The 13,872-nt window shown below is 45.5% G+C and overlaps 1 long non-coding RNA gene across 1 annotated transcript in view; it reads left to right on the top strand.

The window, feature by feature from the left end:
• The window catches only part of LOC140487722 (uncharacterized), a 32,974-nt gene extending 19,521 nt beyond the window's left edge, over positions 1-13,453 (top strand). The window contains exon 4 of the long non-coding RNA XR_011962893.1: positions 12,175-13,453. This is a non-coding gene — a long non-coding RNA (uncharacterized lncRNA). The remainder of the gene's footprint in view (positions 1-12,174) is intronic.
• Positions 13,454-13,872: the final 419 nt, after the last annotated feature.

The raw sequence follows: 13,872 nt of genomic DNA, 5'->3' as shown, positions 1-13,872 counted from the left end.
AAAACCCTAATGTCTTTCCTCAAATCTTTCTAATTTCTTCTCAAAATGAATGCACCCGAGTTTTGAATCCCCCTCTCTCCCGGCTATTCACCTTATCTACACACTTTCTGATTTTATAAACCTCTAATAAGATCACCCCTCAACCTCGTGCACGTCAGTGCAAAAAATTCCCAGCCTATCCAGCCTCTCCTTAGAACACAATCCCTCCATTCATGGAAGCATGCTGGTAAATCTCTTCTGAACCTGCTCCAATTTAATGATATCCTTCCTATAACAGCACAACCAGAACTGGACACAGTATTCCAGAAGAGGCCTCCCCAACGTCCTGTAAATCCTCAACATAACGTCCCAACTCCTGTATTCAGAGGTCTGAGCAATGATTGTAAGTTTGCTAAGCACCTTCTTAACCACCCTGTCTACATGTAACATACACTTCAAAGACCTGAAGCCCTCGATCGCTTTGTTCCCATATCTCTACTCAAGGCCCTACTTTTATTGAGTGTAAGTCCTGCCCTCGTTTGTTTTGTCAGGATGTTATATTTTGCATTTATTCCAATCCAAAAAATTTTTGAGTATAAAGGCAGTAGGAGTATAATTAATAGGGAAATCAGGAGGCAAAAAAGGGACGTGAGATTGCTTTGGCGAATAGGGTTAAGGATAATCCAAAGGCTTTTGGAAATACATGAGGAGCAAAAGGCTAACTAGGGAGAAAATAGAGACCCTCAAAGATCAGCAAGGCAGCCATTGTGTGGAGCTGCAGGCGATGGGTGAGATAGGAAACAAGTATTTTTCATCAGTGTTTACTGTGAAGAAGTACATGGGAGATATAGAATGTGGGGAAATAAATGGTGACATCTTGAAAAATGTCCATATTACAGATGAGGAGAAGGTGCTCAATGAGTGGCTAACGAGCTGGTGCAGGGGCAAAGGATTCACGTTTTTTGGATCGTTGTGATCTCCTCTAGAGTAGAGTTGACCTGCATAAGAAGGATGGATTGTACCTGAGTTGGAAGGTGTCTAATATCTAGGCAGGGAGACTGGCTGGTGATACTCGGGAGGCATTAAACCAGTAAGGGAGTGGGTATAAACCCAAGAAGATAGAGAGGAAAGAGATATGTCTGAGGCTGGTACAGTTCAGAAGTCAAATAGTCAAGGCAGGAAAGGGCAAGGCACAGAATGAAGTCGGACTGAGCAGTTGCAGTGCATTTACTTCAATAGAAGAGGCCTGACAGGGAAGGCAGATGAGCTCAGGGTATGGTTTTGAACATGGCACTGGGATATTATAGCAATTACAGAGGCATCACTCAGGGATGGATAGGACTGGCAGCTTAATGTTCCAGGGTATAGATGCTATAGGGAGGATAGAAAGGGGGACAAGAGAGGAGGGGGAGTGGCATTTTTGATTCGGGATAGCATTATGTTTTTGCTTAGGGAGGATATTTCCTGGGAGTACGCCCAGTCAAGTTATTTAGGTGGAACTGGGAAATAAGAAAGGGATGATCACCTTATTGGGGTTTTCTGCATGGATTTTGTCTGGGTCCTTTGGTTTCCTTCCACAGTCCAAAGATTAGATTAGATTACTTACAGTGTGGAAACAGGCCCTTCGGCCCAACAAGTCCACACCGCCCCGCCGAAGCGCAACCCGCCCATACTCCTAACCTAACACTACGGACAATTTAGCATGGCCAATTCACCTGACCTGCACATCTTTGGACTGTGGGAGGACACCGGAGCACCCGGAGGAAACCCGCGCAGACACGGGGAGAGTGACTCTACACAGTCAGTCACCTGAGTCGGGAATTGAATCCGCGTCTCTGGCGCTGTGAGGCAGCAGTGCTAACCACTGTGCCACTGTGCCGCCCAAATAATTTACTAGATCTAAAAGTTAAGGTTCTGAATTGGACAAAGGCCAATTTTAATGGCCCAAGGCAAGAACTTTCATCTGGCCCCTCAAGCCTGCTCTGCCATTCAATAAGATCAGGGCTGATCTTTTCATGGCCTCAGCTCCACATTCCTGCTCTCTCACCATAACCCTTAATTGCTTTCCTGTTCACAAATCTACATTTTGCCTGCTTCTATCTTATCTACTCCCTTCATAATTTTATTTTTTCCTCTCCAACCTCTCATTCTAAATTACAATGACTATAGAACCAATTTTCTCAATCTCTCCACACAGGCCAACCCTCTCAACTCCCAACTCAAACTAGTGAACCTCCTCTGTACTCCCTCCAGTGCCAGTACATCCTTGCTAATGTAAGGACATCAAACCTGTACACAGTACTCCAGGTGTGGCCTCACCCCACCCTGTACAGCTGCTGCATAACCATCCCTCTAGCAATGAAGGACAATATTCCCTTCACTGCCATAATTACCTGCTGCACCTGCAAACCGACTTCCTGTGATTCATGTACAAGGACACCCAGCTCCCTCTGCACTGGAGCCTGCTGCATGTTTTCACCATTTCATCATCCAGTTTGCTGTTCGTACGACCAGAATGGATGACCTCACATATCCCAACATTGAACTCCATCTGCCAGACCCTTACCCACTCACATAACCTATCTGTGTCCCTGTGCAGACTGACAGTGGCCTCTGCAGACATTGCTCTACCTCATCTTTGTATCAAATGTGAACTCTGTCGCCATACACTTGGTCCTCAACTCCAAAACATTTGTGTAAATTGCAAACAGTTGAAGTGCCAACACTAATCCCAACACCCATTTATCCCCATTCTTTATTTTTTGTTGGTTCACCGATTCTGTATCAATGATAATATATTACCCATAATGCTGTGCATCTTTACCTTATTCAGCAGCCTTTTGTGTGGCAACTTATCAAATACCTTCTGGAAATCCAGGTACACCACATCTACTCAGTCCACCTTGTCCAACGCACTCGTTGTATCCTCAAATAATTCCAGGAAATCAATTAAAGTGACCTGCCTTTCATGAATCCATGCTGTGTTTGCTAAATGAGACAATTTCTACCCAGATATCTCACCACTACTTTTTTGAAAGGTTCAAGCATTTTCTCCAGTACAGAAGTTAAGCTAATGGGTCCTTTTTGAAAAATAGTGGCTCCACATTTGCAGCTTCCAGTCTGTCAAAACCATCCCAGAATCCAACAAATTTTAGTGAATTTTCATGAGTCTATTTGTTATCCCCCCCCCCCATCCCAATCTCCTTTAGTCCCTGGGATGCAATCCATCAGGGCCAGGAGACCCATCTACCTTTAGGCTGTTACCTTTCCCAACATTACCTCTTTACTGGGAATGATTGCTTCTCTGTCCTCAACTGCCATTGCCTCCATAGGCCTGCAACAACAAGAGTACACAGACAGTATGTTCCTGTTAAGGCCAAGGCTGGTGGGTGTAGAGAATGCTGTCTGTTGAAAGAAATTGAGGGCCTGGTCAAGAAAATGAAGGAGGAATATGGCAGGTACAGACAGCTGTGTTTGTGTGAGTATAGGGGCAGTAGGAGTATACTCTGGGTAAACCAGGAGGGCAAAAAGGGGACATGAGATAGCTTTAGGATATAGGTTTAAGGAGAATCGAAAGTGATTGTACAAATACACTAAGGACAAACGAGTAACCAGGCAGAGATTAGGTACCCGCGAAAATCAAGGCTGTCTGTGGAACAGCAGGAGGTGAGAGCGATTCTGTATGAGTGGAGAGGTTTTACAAACAAAATATGCACATCGGAAAACACACATTTGAACATCACACTCTCGTGTTTTCAGTAAACGGGGAATTTCCTCAGTGTGGCTGCAGGCATGAGTGCGCGCCGCCATCTTTATTTGGGGCAAGAATTCACAGGACACGTGCGGAGCCACCAGTTTTGTAGGGGGCAAGGTGCAGCCAGGCGCATGTGCAGCCTTTCTCTGGTACAGAGTCATTGGGCAGGATTTACACAGAGCACATTCAAACTCAGAGAAATGGATGTTTATTTCGGGATTTGTTTCGTCATTCATTTAAATGATTTGGTATCGTAAATGAGTTTGCAGGTCATACAAAATTGGAGATATTAGATTAGATTAGATTAGATTAGATTAGATTAGATTACTTACAGTGTGGAAACAGGCCCTTCGGCCCAACAAGTCCACACCGCACCGCCGAAGCGTAACCCACCCATACCCCTACATCTACATCTACATCTACCCCTTACCTAACACTACGGGCAATTTAGCATGGCCAATTCACCTGACCTGCATACTTTGGAGTGTGGGAGGAAACCGGAGCACCCGGAGGAAACCCACGCAGACACGGGGAGAATGTGCAAACTCCACACAGTCAGTCGCCTGAGGCGGGAAATGAACCCGGGTCTCTGGCGCTGTGTGGATAATGAAGAAGGTTACCTCAGATTACAATGAGGTATTGGTCAGATGGGGTATAATTTAGTTAAAAAATGTGAGGTGCTGCATTCTGGAAAGGCAAATCAGAGCAGGACTTATACAGTGAATGACAAGGCCCTGGAAATGTTTGCGGGCCAAAGAGACCTTGGACTGCAGGTTCATAGTCCTTGCAAGTCAAGGATGGGATGATGAAGAAGGTATTTAGTATATATTTTCCTTTATTGGTTTGAGCATTGAGTATAGGATGTGGGAGGTCATGTTGCTGTACAGGACCTTCATTAGGCCACGTTTGGAATAATATGTGCAGTTCTGGCCTGCCTCCGATCAGAAGGGTGCTGTGAAACTTGAAAGGTTTCAAAAAAGACTCTCAAGGATGTTGTTAGGGTTGGAGGATTTGAGCTACAGGGTGAGGCGTAAAAGGCTGGGGCTGGTTTTCCCTGGAGTGCCATAGGCTGAGTGGTGATGTTATGGAGGTTTATACAATCATGAGGGGCATGAATAGAGTAAATGAACAAGGTGTTTTCCCTGGAGTGGTGGTGTCCAGAAGTAGAGGACGTTGCTTTAGGGAGAACAGATAAAATTTCAAAGGGGCCTAAAGGACAACTCTTTCATGCAGTGGATGGAATGAGCTGCCAGAGGAAGTGGTGGAGGCTAGTACAATTAAAATATGTTAAAGGCATCTAAATAGAGACATGATATGATTAGGAAGCATTTACAGGGATATGGGACAAGTGCTGGCAAACGGGAATAGATTAGGTTTGGATACCTCGTTGGCATGGATGAGTAAGACCGAAGGGTCTGTGTCGGTGCTGTACATCTCGATGACTGTGGGATCATAACAGCTTATTCTGCTCTGCTTCATCTCTGGGCTCCCTCATGACCACTTTGTCAATATCCAGCTTCCTCAGTCTCAAACAATGGGTGTATTTTGGTCTGTTTAGTATTTTAGTATAACTTCTACAGACATTTTTGTAAGTTAGTTTTTCACTGCCGCCCAGCCCCTGACCATGTGCTGCTTATTAATTTTGTTTCTGGAAAATCTTTGACGGTCAAGAATTCTTTTTCCAATAAGCAAGTGTATCTTCCTTCCATTTCTAACTATCAAATTCTGCACCATTTTCATTCCCTGTAATCCATTTTGCACTCCCTGAAACATCAACTGTGTTTCTCCTTCCACAGATACCAGTGATTAATGCCAAAGCCCTGTTGCCTGTGGAGAGGGTGATGTTTGACTTTCTTGTACAGCTGCAGTTTGTGTGGTGAAGGTGCTCCTACAATGTGGTTGGATAAGAGACATTACAGAGTATTCATTCAGCAACAGAGATGATTTGAAGATAATGTCCAAATCAAGAACAGCTTCTACTTATAATTTTTTATAATAACTGCTTATAATTTTTTAAAATATTATTGGGAACCTTAGACATAAGGCCACAGAAGGATGATATTAGGTCATTATTAAGTAATGAATTAACAGGTCATTGGGAGTCTTGAACAGAATGGGTTGTTGAGGTCTCAAAGGGTGTGAGATGCAGCGACCTAGGGATGATCACAACCAGGAATTAAATCAAGAGTGAGAATTTTAAATTGAGGGATGTGGGCCGGATGCTGGCAGGTGAGACTAGATTGGGTTGGGATATCTGGTCGGCATGGACGGGTTGGATTGAAGGTTCTGTTTCCATGCTGTACGTCTCTGTAGCTCTATGTTGTTGATTATGAGCCTTTTTATTGATCAACAAGTTTTGGTACGAGGGAGTACTTGGGCAGCAGAGATTTAGTTTTTCTTGAGATAACAGGGAGATTGAATGTGGGAATCAGGCCAGGAGTGTGTTTGGATAATGAAGTCTGGAGATAACACAAGATGGATGAAAGTGTATGAGCTGCGACATGGGTGGAATCAGCTAGAATTAGTGGCCTTGGAGTGGGACTGGGCTGTCACCCTCACCTCGCCTCTGGGATTCAGTTGATTGTCAGATAGTGAATCAGGGCGGTAACACAATCGGGAGCTGAGTGATCCTGGTGGAGCCTAAAATGAGTGTCACTCAGCTGGCTGTTGCTGAGCAGCTGCTGCTTGGTAGCCCTATTGATGACATCTTCCATCACTTTACTGCTGATCGAGTGTGGACTGAGAGAGGGAAATTGGCTGGGTTGGATTGCCCTGTGTTTTTGTGTTGCAGGCACGGTGGCACAGTGGTTAGCACTGCTGCCTCACAGTGCCAGAGACCTGGGTTCAATTCCTGCCTCAGGCGACTGACTGTGTGGAGTTTGCACATTCTCCCCGTTTCTGCGTGGGTTTCCTCCGGGTGCTCCGGTTTCCTCCCACAGTCCAAAGATGTGCAGGTTAGGTGAATTGGCCATGCTAAATTGCCCGTAGTGTTAGGTAAGGGGTAGATGTAGGGGTATGGGTGGGTTGCGCTTCGGCGGGGCGGTGTGGACTTGTTGGGCCGAAGGGCCTGTTTCCACACTGTAAGTAATCTAATCTAAAAACATCCCTGGGCAATGTTTCACATTGTCGGTAGATGTCAATGTTGGAGCGGTACTCGGCTTGGTGGGTGGCAAGTTCTGGAGCACAAGATATCAGTATTATTGCCAGAATATTGGCAGGGCACGTAGCCTTTGCACGACTTAACCATTTCCTGATGTTATTCAAACTGAATCGAACTGGCTTAAAACTCACATCTGTGATGTTAGAAACCACTGGAGAAGGCTGAGATGGATCATCCCACTTTGCACTTCTGGCTGCAGATTGCTGCAAATGCTGTCATCTTATCTGGTGCATGGGTGTGTGAGGCCCCTCCATCAGTAAGGGTGGGGATATCTGTGATGCTTCCTCCAGTGAGTTGTCTAATTGTCCATCACCGTTCACAGTGTGGCAGAACTGCAGAGCTCCGATCTGTTCCATTGGATGTCGGATCACTTAGCTCTGTTGCTTGCTGCTGATGCTGTTTGATATGCAGGTAGTTCTGTTTGATAGCTTCACCAGGTTGGCACTTCATTTTTAAGTCTGCCTGGTGCTGCTCATGGCATGCCCTCCTTTACTGTCCATTGTGATGGGTGAGAGCAGGATTTACAAACCCATGAGATTACAGATTGTGCTGGAGTACAGTTCTGCTGCTGTTGATGTCCCACAGTGCCTCATAGATACCCAGTTTGAGATCCTACATCTCTTCAAATCTGTCCCATTTAGAACGGTGATAGTGTCACTCAACACAATGGCGGTTTTTCTCAACTTTAAGCCAAGACTTTGTCTCCAAAAGGAATGTGTGATGGTCGCTCGTACTGATACTGTCATGGACAGATGTATCTGCAGCTGGTCCATTCATAACAATGAGATCAAGTATGTTTTTCCCTCTTGTTGGTTCCCTCCCCACCCGCTGCAGATTCAGTTGAGCAGCTATATCCTTTAGGACCTGGCCAGCTTAGTCAGTAATTCTATTGCAGAGCTAGTCTCGATTGTGGATATAGAAATCCTGTACCCAGAGTAAGTTTGACACCATTTTATTGCCTCAGTGCTTCCTTCAAATGTTGTTCAACATGAAGGAGAACTGATTCATCAGCCAAGGGAGGACGGGACGTGGTAATCAGCAGGAGCCATGAGACTTCCTGGTCTCTGGAGCCAACGCTGTGTACTCCCAGGGCAAATCCTCCCTGTCTGTGCCACCACTGTGCCACCACATCTGCCTGATCTGTCCTGCTGGTGGGACAGGCCTTATCCAGAGATTTCAGGAGAAAGTGAAGACTGCAGATGTTGGAGATCAGAGTCAAGAGTCTGGTGCTGGAAAAGCACAGCAGGTCAGGATGATGAAGGGCTTAGGCTCGAAATATCGATTCTCCTTCTCCTCGGATGCTGCCTGACCTGTTGTGCTTTTCCATCAGCACAATCTCAATATCTTGGGAAGGGGGTGGTGATGATGGTGTCTGGTCATTGTCTGTAAGGGTTGATTTCATGTGAATGAGTATGTCGGGCTGTTCCTTGATTGGTCTGTGAGACAGCTCTGCACATTCTGGCCCCAAAATCCAGATGTTAGTCTGGAGGACATTGCACCATCGAGAGGGCTGATTCTGTGGTTGTATTAAATGGTGCCTTCTTAGATGCCGAGTGGTCCATCCAGTTTCATTCCTTTGTTGAAACTTTACAGTGATTAATACAGTGAGTAGCTGGCTGGGCCACTGTCAGATTGGCAGGGTTGTTTTCGCCATTGACAATGGTTCCATGGAGATCAGGAGATTCCTAATTCCAGTTATTTTTTTCTTGAATTCAGACTCCACCATCTGCCAAGATGGGATTCGAACCAGGACTTCAGTCGTTTGTTTTAATATTTTGGATAAAAGTTAAATACATTAGGTTTGTTCACTCACTTTAAATATCACTAACCCTGGTTTTGTTTCTTTGTGAAACACTGTCCATCATCCTGTCTCCTCCATCCTTCTCTCCAACAACGAGTGAGGAACACATGGAGTTTCTCTGTCACTAAGACTGCGATAATCCGATCTGCTGCTTCCCTCCCTCCCACGAGCCCGCCGAGCCAAACTGCCTCACGTGGTGTTCCTGGTTTTTGTCCGAAATTGACATCTTCCTCCAGTCTGTTGTCAAGCCTAATCAGAGCTCACCTTGACCCTTTACCCTAATCTCACTAAACTACAGACTTTCCAACTCTCTTTCCTCCTCCTCCTCATCAGTCCCCCTCACCGATTCACAGATATTGTTCCTTGTTCTGTCTTTTCTGGTTCTGTCCTTCTCTCCCAAAATCCTGCTCCATCTTCACTCTCCCATTCCTTTCTGAATTCCTTGCATTTGGTGTCCTTGGTCCCTTCTGTATCTCACGTACATACTGCCAGGAGGTGACATTGTGCAAAAGCACCATGTTGGGTTTCACATGTACACTGACGATGCCCAGCTCTCCCTCCCCATTATCCCTCTCCACTACTCCACTGTTACTCAGTTATCAAACTGCTTAGAACATTCCCACTACTCGATTAGGTGCAGTTTCCTCCAATGAAACATTGTAATGGTTAAACCTGTTGCCTGACAAATTCCTTTCCCTTACTGCTGAGCCTCTCCCTCTCACTAGGAACTATGCAGCAGAACTACACTCTTCACAGTATTGCAGTTATATCTGATGCGAAGCTGACATGGATAAGGTGAGCAGTCAGGGACTTTTTCCCAAGTTCGGTGGGTCCAGAACTAGAGAGTACAGGCTTAAGGTGAGAGGGAAAAGATTTAAAAGGGATCTAAGGGGCATCTTGTTCATGTTGAGGGCACTGCAAGTATGGAATGAACTGCCAGAGGAAGGGGTGGAGGCTAGTACAATTGCAGCATTTAAAAGGCATCTGATTAGGTACTTGAAGAGGAAGGATTTAGAGGGATAAGGGTGAACTGCTGGCAAATGGGACTCCATTAATGCTCTCCGTTATTGGTCAGTGCATTGAATACAGAAGCTGGGACGCCATATTGTGGCTGGACTGGACGTTGATTAAGCCACTTCTGGAATTCTGTTTTCAGTTTGAATTACTCTGTTCTGGGAAGGATGTTGTGAAACTTGAAAAGGTTTGGACAAGATTTACAAAAACGTTGTCAGGATTGGAGGATTTGGCCTACAGGGAGAGGCTGAATAGGCTGGGGCTATTTTCTCTGGAGACTCAAAGACTGAGAGGTGACTTCATGGAGATTTATAAAATCACGAGTGGCATTTATAAAATCACGGGGTCCTATTTCCTCAGGTTTAGGTGGGTCCAAATCTAGAGCACCTGGGTTTAAGTTGAGAGGGCAAACATTTAAAAGGGATCTAAATGGCAACATTTTCAAGCTGAGTGTGGTGTGTGTATGGGAGGGGCTACCAGATGAAGTTGTGGAGGCTGATAAAATCACAACATTTAAAAGGCTTCCAATTGGGTACATGAATAGGAAGGGTTTTGATGGATGCAGGCCAATAGCTGGTAAATGGGAATCCATTAGTTTAGGATTCCTCATTGGCACGGACGAATTGGACCGAAGGTCTGTTTCTTTGATCTTAATAAATTAAGATGCATTCCTGTCTTTTGTGGAGATCTAGCTGAAGCACAGATAATTATCCTTGGGGCTAAGAAGGTGAAGCAGTGATTTCGACCTGGTGCAGATTTGGTTCAAAGGTCTTGAATTTGCAGAGAGAGAGAGAGGAATTGTTAACACTGTCACAATTTTTAGGAACTAGTTTCAAGTAATTGGCAAATAATACAAGGTGAAAATGTGAATACTATTTTCCTCAGTAAGTGCTGAGCATCTGGAACAGTCTGAGTGCCACAGATTCAGCAGGTATTCTGAAACAGACTGGGAATTTTACTTTTTAAGGAAAGATTTGGGGGGCGTGGGCACACGGGAGGGGACTTGGGACAGACTTGCAGCATCTCCAGAGGGAGAGAGTACAGCCCCGATGGGCTGAATAGCCCCCAGGCCCTGTGCTCTTTGATACTGTCCCATTCACTGTGAATGATGAAGCTCATCCCAGGGCAGAGAGAGGGATTAGACCTCCACTCTCATCACAATGGGGCCCGGCTGATTGATGGCAGCTCCAGACCAGTGGGAGGAGAGTCTGTGGTTCTGCAGCCAATGGGATTGAATGAGGGGTGTGGCCAGCAAGATGACACCTGTCCATGAGCTGTGCAGGTGCAGTGTCACTGTTTGGGGTTGGGAGAGACAGCAGAGACTGGGACAGAGGCTGTTGGACCTGAATTACAAACTCCTTGTAAATTAAAACCAAAAGAACTGCGGAAGATGTAAATCAGAAACAACAACCAGGAGGTTCTGGAAAAACTTAGCAGGTCTGGCAGCATCTGTGATGAGAAATCAGAGTTAATGTTTAAGATCCGGTGTCCCTTCCACAGAACAGATGTAACTGAGGAAAAAAAGAGTCAGTTTATGTGCAGAAGTTAGTGTGGGGGAAGATAAAAGGAGTAAAGGATAGGTGGGGATAGAGTGAGAAGAACAGTTGGATAAAGGAGTGGATAACGTTCTGGCTGGGGGGAGGGTGATTAGCTGTTAATGGAGACTGTTAGTGGCTAACCATAGGTAGTGTGTAATGGCAGGCTGTGAGAACAAGACCTGGTGTGTGGAGTAGGGGGCTATGACATGAGGTTGTTAACTTATGGTTAGCCACTAACTATCTCCAGTATAAGCTGTTCCCCACCTATATCACTCCACGATTGGAGCTGCCGAGGACATAAACCTTTGGAATATCCTCCCTAACTCCCTCTCTCCACTTTAAAAATGTATCTAAAAATCGTTCTCTTTAATCAACGTTTCTATCATTCGTGAAGCATTTGAGGAGATTTGTCAATGTGAAAGGCTCCATACAATGCAGGTAGTTGTTGTTATTGTCTGACATCAGGAGAAACAGGGATGAGCCCTCTCTCTCTCTCTGAGACCTGATAAACAGCAAAATCAGGAAGCACTGAGCATGCTCCAGCCCACAATGGGCCTCGAATTATTGATGGCAGCGCAGGACCAATAAGAGTGGGGGAATGGGGGCTAGAGGTGCTAGTTGGTCCTTCAACCAATCGGAGTGAATGAGGGGCGGGACAATACTCAACCACGTGATAAACTTCACTGACAGCACAGTGTTGTTGTGACCAAGGCATTGGAAATGTGTGAAGGTACAGGGTAGGGGAAAAGAAAGACATATTGACCAGGAAGAGAAGGAAATTTTCACGGTATGGAATGAGAGGTTTTACAGAATTTAGTGCACATTGTAAAACACAAATTTGAAAATCCCAAATTCTGCACCATTTTCCCTCCCTATAATGCGCTTTTCCACTCCCTGACATATCAACTGTGTGTTTCTCCCTCCACAGATACCAGTGATCAGTGCCAAAGCCCCATTGCCTGTGGAGAAGGTGATGTTTGACTTCCTGTACAACTGCAGTTCGTGTGGTGAAGGTGTTCCCACAATGTGGTTGAGTAAGAGCTGTTATAGATTATTCACTCAGCGACAGTGAAGAGTTGACAATGTATGTGCAAATCACCAACAGTTTGTTTTTTTTTTAATCATGTTTATAATTCTACAGAAATACTATTGAGAACTTCTGACATAAGGCCACAGATGGGGATATTAGGTCAGGTGATCAAAAGGATTGCCAAATAAGCAGGTTTTCAGGAATACCTTAAAGGAGGAAAGCAGGTCTGAGAGGGTTAGGGTGGGAATTCCAGACCGTGTTGCCTTGGCAACAGTAGAAACGGCCAGAAAGGTGAAGCAATGAATTAACATATCGTTGGGAGTCTGAAAGAAAATGAGTTGTCGGGGTCTCACATGTTGTGTGCTGCAGGGAGACAGGGATGTTCACAACCAGGAATTACATCAAGGGTGAGAATTTTAAATTGTTGCTTGTTAATAGGAGCCTTTTGATGGATCAACAAGTTTTGGTACAAGTGAGTACTTGGGCAGTAGGGTTTTAGATACTCTTGAGATTACATGTAAGTTGAATGTGGGAGGCTGGCCAGGAGTGTGTTTGGATAATGAAGTCTGGAGATAACACAGGGATGGACGAGTATTTCAGTAAATGAGCTGAGACTAGGGTGGAGTTGGGTGATGTCACTGATGTAGAAATAGTGCTTTTGGAGTTGGGCTGCTCCTCATCACTCCCCCTCCCCAATTCACAGATATTGTTCCTTGTTCTACCTGTCTGTCTTTTCTGGTTATGTCCTTCTCTCCCATTCTGCTACAAACTAATATTTGACCCCACCGTTGTTGGAATAACCTACTCCATCCCGACTCTCCCTTTCCTTTCTGACTTCCTTGTATTTGGTGTCCCTTAAGGATCTCTCCTCGGTCCCTCCTGTTTCTCACCTACACACTGCCAGGAAGTGATATCGTCCAAAAGCACCATGTTATATTTCACATGTACACCGACAATGCCCAGCTCTCCCTCCCCATCATCCCTCTCCATTACTCAGTTATCAAACTGCTCATCACGCTCCCACTACGCGATTGGCTGCAATTTCCTGCAACGGAACTTTGGAATGGTTAAACCCATTGCCTTCAGTTGCTATTACAAATTACTTTTCCTGACTGCTGAGCCCCTCCCTCACCCTGGGAACTACCTGAGGCAGAACCACACTCTTGACAATATTGCTCTCATATCTGAAGGTCAGATATGGGCGGCATGGTGGCACAGTGGTTAGCACTGCTGCCTCACAGCGCCAGAGGCCCGGGTTCATTTCCCGCCTCAGGCGACTAACTGTGTGGAGTTTGCACGTCCTCCCCGTGTCTGCGTGGGTTTCCTCCGGGTGCTCCGGTTTCCTCCCACAGTCCAAAGATGTGCACGTCAGGTGAATTGGCCATGCTAAATTGCCCGTAGTGTTAGGTAAGGGGTAAATATAGGGGTATGGGTGGGTTGCGCTTTGGAGGGGCGGTGTGGACTTGTTGGGCCGAAGGGTCTGTTTCCACACTGTAAGTAATCTAATCTAATCAAGGAGACTTTCTGATCAGACATCGACACAATCACAAACACCAGGAATTCCAATCTCTTAAAATGTTGCTTGTCTCCACCTCA

This window comes from Chiloscyllium punctatum, chromosome 17 (genome assembly GCF_047496795.1).
Source record: "Chiloscyllium punctatum isolate Juve2018m chromosome 17, sChiPun1.3, whole genome shotgun sequence".
Taxonomy (NCBI): domain Eukaryota; kingdom Metazoa; phylum Chordata; class Chondrichthyes; order Orectolobiformes; family Hemiscylliidae; genus Chiloscyllium; species Chiloscyllium punctatum.
The sequence above is the reverse complement of the archived record's forward strand: the minus strand, read 5'-3'. Positions and strand labels throughout refer to the sequence as shown.